The following is a 9,018-nucleotide window of genomic DNA, read 5'->3' as shown; positions in this document are numbered from 1 at the left end:
GAGGTAGTAGCTGTGTAGCTCAGGTTGGCTTGGAACTTACTAAGTAGCCTTAGTTGACCTCCAACCTGCAATTCTCCTACACCAGCCATCCAAGTGCTAGAATTATGCATAGGCCACCACACCCAGCTAAACCTTCACTTTTCTACTTACTTCCTTTTGATTTGAATAATTAGAGCAGAAAATAACAGACAGATTGATGTGGGCCTTAGTTTCACCAGAGATGTCTTTCTTGCTATTACTACCATGAGGAGAATAGGTCATGGCTAATCCTGTCATTCAAGGAGAATAAGAAATACATGAAGCAAATCTGAACTCAGCCTACAACTGGAGCTGTTCCACTGAGCCCAGCACAGCCACTCTGTCCAGATTGCAGACATATGCATACTAAAGGATCATTGCCACTGAGATCTTGTGGTTGTTTGCACCAAACGGTAATGGATACAAAACTATTCATTCATTACAAATAACTCAAAAGTACAACTCTGGATTCCATTTGCTTGGTTTCAATGGCAAACCCTCTGACTCAAAATCGGATGAGCCCAGACAAATTATTCACACGTTGCGCTTTTGTTTGCATATCCATAAACTGGGGGGAGCATGTTAAGAGGATTAGATTTATCAAAACAGTCAAAGTACATGAAGCAATACCTGGCACACACTAAAAATAAATGTTTTCCAGTGTTCTTTCATCTAACAATAAAGCTGATATTATATTTTTGCATAGGAATACAAAGTTAAGATGCAACTTGCAAACCCAAACTTCTAGCAGGGATTTTGATTGAGATTGTATTAAACCTATAGATTAACTCAGAGAGCACTGTCATAGTAATAGTTATATGCATATTTGTATTTATATTCATAAGAATATTTCTCTATTTATTTGGATGTTTTGTTTGATCTTTCAGCAATGTGTTTTACTTTAAACATTAAAATCTTGCAGCTATTTGGTCAGATTTTTTTCTCTTTTATTTATTCTTTGTGACTTTCAGATCATGCATCTCCATTCCATTCATTTCCCATCCCTTTGTATCCACCTTTTGCTCTAACAACCTCCCCCAAAAAATAAAATAAAATTTAAGAGAAAAAAAAATGAGAAAAGGAAAAATTGATCTTATCATGGAAACTGTAGTGTGATACAGTGAGCCATTCAGTAAACCCATTTATCCATTGGTCTGGTCTGAGGCCTCTGGTTTCTGCTACACTATCGAGGTTGGGCCTTCACTGGAGCTCCTCTTGGTTATCCTGCTGTTGCCCGGAGTTGTGGAAATCCTACAGCTTTGGGTCTACAGGGTCAGTCCATTAACATGCTCCAGCCGATTGATCACAGATGGGGTTGATGTTGGACTGGGCCAACACATAACCCTGATCCTAGGCCTGAGTAGCTACAGAGTTGGTCAGCTTGCAACTTTCCACTGCCCTCACCACCACGGTGAGCGCTCCTACACTGTCTTGGTGAGTTTATCCCTTACAACAATGAATAATGGGTGGGGCCAGTTCTCCTACTTTCATTCCTCCTGGTAAGATTTCCCACACCTACACCTTCAGGGTCAGCTCTACTGTGCTGCCCAGGCATGGTGTAGGGACCAGTCTCCAGGGCCAACTCTCCCACTGCCTCAGGTGTTGATGGGGGGCATCTCTCCCCTGCCCATGCCACCACATGACAGATGAGCAGTGGTGACAGCTCTCCTATGCTAAAACTTGGGGGCTGACTCACCCACACCTCTGCTAACAGGGTAAAAAGAAATAAAAGAGCAAGAATATAAGATTCTAAAAGAGGAACTGACATTTAAGGTTTAAAATACTCTCTGCAACTGATATCCACTGGCAAAGGGGAAATCAGTTTTATCCAATGGAGATAACTGGGTATATCAGTCATACCACAGGAAGCATCCATGCTCAGGAATAGTTAACCAGCACAAAATGAACATAGTTCTCTTTGTGGATTTTTTTTTCATTTCATTTTGCTTTTTTTTTGGCTTTTATTTGTTTGTTGTTTCTTCATTTCTTTCTTCTTTTATGTGTTTGTTTTGGTTTTCATTATTGTGTTTTTGTGAGATTTTTTCTATTCTTTCATTCTTTAGGGGTTTGTTTCTAGTTTGTTTTGAAAGAGAGAAAGAATATAAAGTTGTATGGAAAGGGAGGTGGGGGAGATCTGCAAGGAGTTAGGGAGGGGGGAAAATATGATCAAAATACGTTGTGTGAAAAAAGTATTTCAATAAAAGTAGAAATCAAGTTGAACTTTAAAAAGAAGGGATATGTTATACTTTGACAAAACTAAAAGTGCAGGGTCAGGCAGAAGCATAGACAAATGCTTGTGTAACTCAAATGAAACATCCTGTGTTAGTCAATATTCTGAGGTTTAATCCATTATCAGTATAGTGGGCAGTAAGGAGGGATGCAGGCAGACATGGTGCTGGAAAAGAAGCTGAGTCATGCATTCAGATCCATAGGCAGTAGGAATAGAGAGAACCACTGATCCTGGCTTGGGCTTGTGAAACCCCAAAGCCCACCCCCAATGACATACTTCCTCTGACAAGGCCACATCCACTTGAACAAGGCCACAGGTCCTTCCTAATCCTTTCAAATAGTGCCACTCCCTCTGAGCCTATGGGGCACATTTTCTTTTATACCACAACACATCCCTACAAAAAGGAATCCGCCTTTCTCATTGTCTATCTAGAGAAATACTAGTATGAAAGACCTGCCATGGCCTTGAGGTCATTGCCTAGAGCATCCATTGTCAACCCATGGATTATAACCCCTTTGGGGGTCAAAGGCCCCTTTCACAGGGGTCATCTAATACCATTGAAAAACACAGATATTTACATTACTTTTCATAACAATAACAAAATTACAGTTATTAAGTAGCAATGAAAATAATTTTATGGTTGGGAGTCATCACAACATGAGGAACTGTATTAAAGTGTGGCAGCATTAGGACACTGGTCTAAAGGGGAAAAATCATTTACCATTAATTTTCTCAATGAAAGTACCAAAAATGACCCTACAGCTTTGAGATGCTTCTGGAATTTCTGCCTTTTAATCAAAATATTGAACTGTTCTGAGGCTAAAAATAAAACAAATAAAAATGAAAGTTGACTATCCACCACCAAATTTTATATAAATAGTTGAAAGAGTCCCCATATCTTGAGAGGAAGGTAGAAATTGCTTCCTCAGTGGGGTTCTCTCCTTTCAAGTGTCTCTTGAAAACAGGGAAAACAGCCACTCCATCTGGACCATCTTCTTCCTTATGTCCGCCAGAGTACTATAGGGCTTGAGAGATGAGTCAGTGGGTGTTTTATATACTGTTCTATTGCTGTGAAGAGGCACTATGAAGGAAACTCTTATGAAGGAAAGCATTTAATTAGTCAGCCATACAGGCCAGGCAGTGGTGGCACACACCTTTAATCCCAGCAGTCACACTAGTTAGCCATAGAGGCCAGGTGGCAGTGGTGCACACCTTTAATTTCAGCACTAAAGAGGAATATAAAACAGGAGGAGACAGGAGCTCAGGGTAACAGTCTCATCCTGAGGATTCATGGAAACAGGATTGCCCATTTCGGTCTGAGGTTGAGGTAAGAGCTAGTGATGGGCCACTTTGCATTTCTGATCTTCAGTTTGAACCCCAATATCTGTCTCTGGGTTATTATTATTTGTGCTACAAGTCAGCTTCAGAATTTCTACAGAACAGAGGGTCTTGAAGAAACATCTCTGCAAAGATACAACTAATATACCACTTATCCACAGACGGAATATATGTGGACTGCAGAGCTTTGGGAGTATGGTATTAGAATGTAATAACCACAGATAGAAGGTTCTCTCTCTCTCTCTCTCTCTCTCTCTCTCTCTCTCTCTCTCTCTCTCTCTCTCTCTCATAGAATCCAGCTAGGCCCAAATCAGCCAGCTTGCACGTTCCACCACTTGTCACAAGACTTTTCTCTGACCTCATATCTTGGTGAATTATACCATTTGCATAAAGGAAATCTAGGCCTCTTAGAAACTGTCACATGTGAATCTTTAAGGTCTTATCTGGCAACTTATCTGGCAAATCTGATGGGGGCGTCTTGTCCACCTATGTCCTTAGGCTTGGTCTATATGCTCAAACACTAGTGTCACCTTAGTCTCTTGGTCAGTTCAGGAAGTAGCATAGACATCCTCAGCCAGACAACATAGGCATGCTCAAATGCTTCCAGCATCCTCAGTAAGACTACCTCAAAACCCACTCAAGCTCCTCCTCTACTGGGGACTCTCAAAGGCCATAAAGTGGCCACTGTGCAAATCATGGACCTTATACAATATTCCATAAGCGCTGCTGCCAATTTCAACCACTGACATGTATTGAGAGGCAAGCATTGTCAGATAAAAGGATATCCTGATGATGAGCCAGGAGGGGCAGAGCTATTTATCAGAGCCTAGGAACTGGTTCCTGTAGTACCATATTCCAAGGCTAAGTCCCATGTGGCTGGATGTCATGGGCAAGACCATAGACACAGGCGGCAGACTCCCTCAATTCCTTGGTCAGATTTATGCTTAAGTATTTTATAGGTTTTTTAATGATGTTATTTATCCATGATATTATTTCAATTCACAATTGTTCATCACTACAACATTCTAGTGTATATTTGACCTTGTATTGTGAAATTGTAGTAAACTAACTTAATCATTTTAGTGGCTTTTTGATAGACTTTTTTGTATTTTCTACATAGATGGTCTTTTTATTTGTTCTTAAAGAGAATTTTATTTCTCCCTTTTTCTATTTCTGGTCTGGAGCTAGGACCCCCAATACAATGTCAGATTAGAAATGATCAGAACAAATATGCTTTAATTTGTATTATTTGACAGTTTCATGCATATTTAAAATGAATTTTAGTCCTTTTACCTTTATTACCCTCTCTTACCACTCCCCCACAAACACACATTTAATCTCCTGCTGGACCCCTTGTCAGATAGTCCTCCTCCTAGTTTCTTTTTTTTCTTTTTACATATGAACCACCGAGCTTAATTGCTTTCTTGCCTAAGCCTGGGTAGAAGTTTACTGGAGACACTGAAAAAAATGATGCACGGCCCTACTCTCCTGAGGGTTGGAGATGATGTCAAGTTTTCACCCTGAACATCCTTGGTGTTAACATTCAAGTCAGAGACTGTCTGGGCCCACCCTGGTCTGGACTAATGCAATGCTTCCCCCACCTCCCCACCCCCCTGCCTGAGATTTTTACCACCAGAAGGTGAGGAGTTTTGAATTTCAGGCGGAACTTGGTCAATGTAAGTCCCTCACCATGAATGCTTTCTATTCTAACAAGAAATCTTCCTTCAGAAATTGATCTCTAATGCTTCTGATATCATGGATAGAAGTTGCTGTGATAGCCTGACAGATCTGTCCAAGTTGCACAGGGGTAAAAAGCTGAAAATTGACATGATCCCAACTCTCAGAAATGCACCCTGACCTTGGTGGAGACAAGTATTGGCATGATCAAGCCTGACCTCATAGATAATTTGAAAACCATTGCTCAGTCTGGCACAAAACTTTCATGGAGGCTCTCCAAGCTGGTGCAGATGTCTCTAGGACATAGCAGTTTCATGTTTGTTTTAGTTAGGATTTCTACTGCTGTGATAAAACATCATGACCAAAAGCAACTTGGGGAGTAAATGCTTAATTTCATTTTACAGTTTATAGTCCATCATTCAGAAAGTCAGGTCAGGAACTTAAGGTAGGAACCTTAAGAACTAATGTGTATGCCATGGAATGATGCTGCTAACTGGCTTGGTCCTTATGACTTGCTCAGTCTGCTTTTTTACACAGACCAGGACCTCCTGCCCAGGTTAGCACCACCTGTAATGAGCTAGACCCTCCCATGTCAATCACCAGTTTTAAAAATGTCCTAGAGGAGTGGATCACATCTTTAATTCCAGCACTCCGGAGGCAGAATCAGGAGGATGTCTATGAGTTTGAGGCCACCTTTGTTTACATAGAGAGTTCAAGGACAGCCAGGGCTATACAGAGAAACCCTGTCTCAGAAAATATGGCTGGAAATGGTGGTGCAGCCCTTTAAGCCCAGCACTTGGGAGGCAGAGGCAGATGGGATCTCAATGAGTTCAAGATCAGCCTTGAACTTGGTCTACATAATGAATTCCGGACAGCCAGGACTACATAGAAAGACTCTCTCAAAGAAAGAAAGAAAGAAAGAAAGAAAGAAAGAAAGAAAGAAAGAAAGAAAGAAAGAAAGAAAGAAAGAAAGAAAGAAAGAAAGGAATAAAAAGAGAAAAAGAAAGAGGAAGAAAGAGAAAGAAAGGAAGAAGAAAGAAAGGAAGAAAAAAGAAAGAAAAAAGAAAAATGAGTCCATAGGCATGCCTCCAGGCTTTTATTTTTTGAGACAGAGTTTCTCTGTGTAGCCTTGGCTGTCCTAGAACTCACTCTGAAGAATAGGCTGGCCTCCAACTCACAGAGATATGGATGACTGCCTCCTGAGTGCAGGATTAAAGGCATATGTCACCACCACCCGGCTGTATCCAAGCCAATCTTACGGAGTGATTTTTTCAATTGTGTTTTCCTCTTTTCAGATAAACCCAGCTTGTTTCAAGTTCACAAAAAAAAGACAGTATTGGATTTCATTCTGCCTCTCTGGTGGCAGAGAAAGTTGAGATCACAAAGTACAATGATGATGAACACTATTGAGTCTTCTGCTGATGGATCCTTCACTGTACAGGCATGTCACGGTGAGCCTATTGGCAAGGATGTAAAAGTGATCATCCCAAAGACCAGACAGAATGCTTATAGGAGAGTCAATGGAGTGGCTAAGAAGCACTCACAGTTCATGGGCTGTCCTAGCACTCTTTATTTGGATAAGGAAGGACAGAAGATCAGCGATAATGAGGCAAAGGAAGAAAAAGAAGAGGACAATAAGAATGATGAGGAGAAGACAAGACTGGAGCTGTGTAACATGAATGGCCAGGCCTGCTTGTTGTTGGGGTTTTCTGTCCCACCCAGTACCCCACAACTGTTTAGCCCCAAAGAAAATCACACATAGGTCTCCATAAATTATAACCTCTAGCCTCTCACTGGCTAACTCTCACATCTTGATTAACCCATTTTTCTGATCTTATGTTAGCCATGTGGCTCAGTACCTTTTTTCAGTGGGGCAGATCACATCCTGCTTCTTCGGTGGTCTGGGCAGGAATGGGAGGAATCAACTTCCTTCTTCTCAGAATTCTCCTGTTCTCATTACATCATTTCTACTTCCTGTCTGGTTTTCCTGCCTATATTTCCTGCCTAGCCAAACAGTGTTTATTTATAACATGATTGACAGAATATAGACAATTCTCCTGCACCAGAGCTGGAAGGTCAGATGAGAAGGATGATACTGACACAAATAAGAAAAAGAAAACTAAGGAGAGATACATTTGTCAGGAATAATTGAGCCAGACCAAGACCATTTGGACCAGAACCCTTGATGGTATCACTGAAGAGGAATATAGTGAATTCTTTAAGAGCTACACCAGTGATTGGGAAAATCACTTGACCATCCAACACTTCTTTGTAGAAGGTCAGCTGGAATTCAGGGCACTGTTCATCATCTCTTGGCAAGTTTCTGTTGTCCTCTTTGAGAACATCAAGCTTTGTTCCATCATATGTTCATTATGGACAACTATGGTGAATTAATATCAAACTATCTCAGCGTTATCTGTGATATGCGTGGCTCCAAGGATGAACATCCCCCAAGAAATGCCCCAGCAGAACAAAACCTTGAAAATCATCTACAAAAACAGTGGGAAGAAAGGCCTTGAGCTCATCACTAAGCTGGCAGAAGACAAAGAGAAATACAAGAAATTCTGTGAGGTACGTTCTAAGAACCTAAAGCTTCGAATCCATGAAGATTCCACTAACTGGCAATGATACTTCTCTGAGCTACTGGGCTACCACACCTCTCAGTCTGGATATGAGATGGCTTTCATATCAAAACGTGTATCTCCCATGAAGGAGACACAGAAATCCATTTGCTACCTTACTACTGAAAGCAAAGACTGGATAGCCAACTCTGCCTTCATGGAGCATATGAAGAAGTGGAGCAGTGAGGTGGTTTATATAACTAAGCCTATTTACAGGGGCTGTATGCAGCAGGTCAAGGAGTTGTACGGGGGAAAGCCTAGTATCTTTGACCAAGGAGGGCAGGTAACTACCAGAGGACGAGAAGGAGAAGAAAATGGAGTAGAACAAGGGAAATTTTGAGAATCTATGAAATCTCATGAAGATCTTTGGTAAGAAAGTTGAAAAGGTGACAATGCCCAATAAGCTTGTCTCTTTACTATGCTACATTATAAAAATCACTTACAGAAGAACAGTCATCACGGAGCAGATCATGAAGGCCCACGCACTCCAAGACAACTCTACAACTGGCTACATAATGGTCAAAAAGCATACAGGGATCCATCCTGACCACCCCAGTGTGAAAGTCCGCAGCAAAAGACAGAGGCAGACAAAATGGCAAGGCTGAGAGAACCTAGTAGTGCTACTGGTTAAAGCCACTTTACTTTCCCCTGGCTTCTCCCTGGAGGATCCCAAGCCTACATCTACTGAATGATCATAGTAGGCCTGGGCCCTAATGAAAATGAATTGACAGTAGAGGAGCTGAGTGTAGTTTATCCCACCACTTTTGCATGATGTGATGTGGAGGCCCAAAAATATGAGCCTATTTCCACCTTGTCTGAAGGTCAGAGAGTTTGGGGCTGCTCAAAATTGCTGGCAACAACCAGGCTTTCACCTCCTGACCCAGGATTTGGTTACTTGATTGTTTTGACATTAAGATGGCACACATGGGTAGATCCACTCCACCCTGACAGTTAGGATATGCAAGCATACTTCTGCGCCTTCTTTTGTATTAGGAGGTTTAACCTGGGCAGTGGCTGCCTTCAGGATACTTGGTCTAGGGCGACTTCACTGCCTAAACAACAGAATGCTAATGACTTGATGTCTCAAAGTTTTGAAGCAATTGAGCGTTCCAGTTGTCCTTTGTATCATGTTAA

At 41.5% G+C, this 9,018-nt stretch overlaps 2 pseudogenes; one reads left to right on the top strand and one right to left on the bottom strand.

The window, feature by feature from the left end:
* Window positions 1-3,658: 3,658 nt before the first annotated feature.
* LOC113457430 lies at window positions 3,659-4,353 on the bottom strand (annotated as a pseudogene).
* A 103-nt stretch (window positions 4,354-4,456) lies between these two features.
* On the top strand, window positions 4,457-8,656 carry LOC101979021 (annotated as a pseudogene).
* Window positions 8,657-9,018: the final 362 nt, after the last annotated feature.

The sequence above is a fragment of the Microtus ochrogaster genome, chromosome X, assembly GCF_000317375.1.
Source record: "Microtus ochrogaster isolate Prairie Vole_2 chromosome X, MicOch1.0, whole genome shotgun sequence".
NCBI classification, from domain to species: Eukaryota; Metazoa; Chordata; class Mammalia; order Rodentia; family Cricetidae; genus Microtus; species Microtus ochrogaster.
The sequence above is the reverse complement of the archived record's forward strand: the minus strand, read 5'-3'. Positions and strand labels throughout refer to the sequence as shown.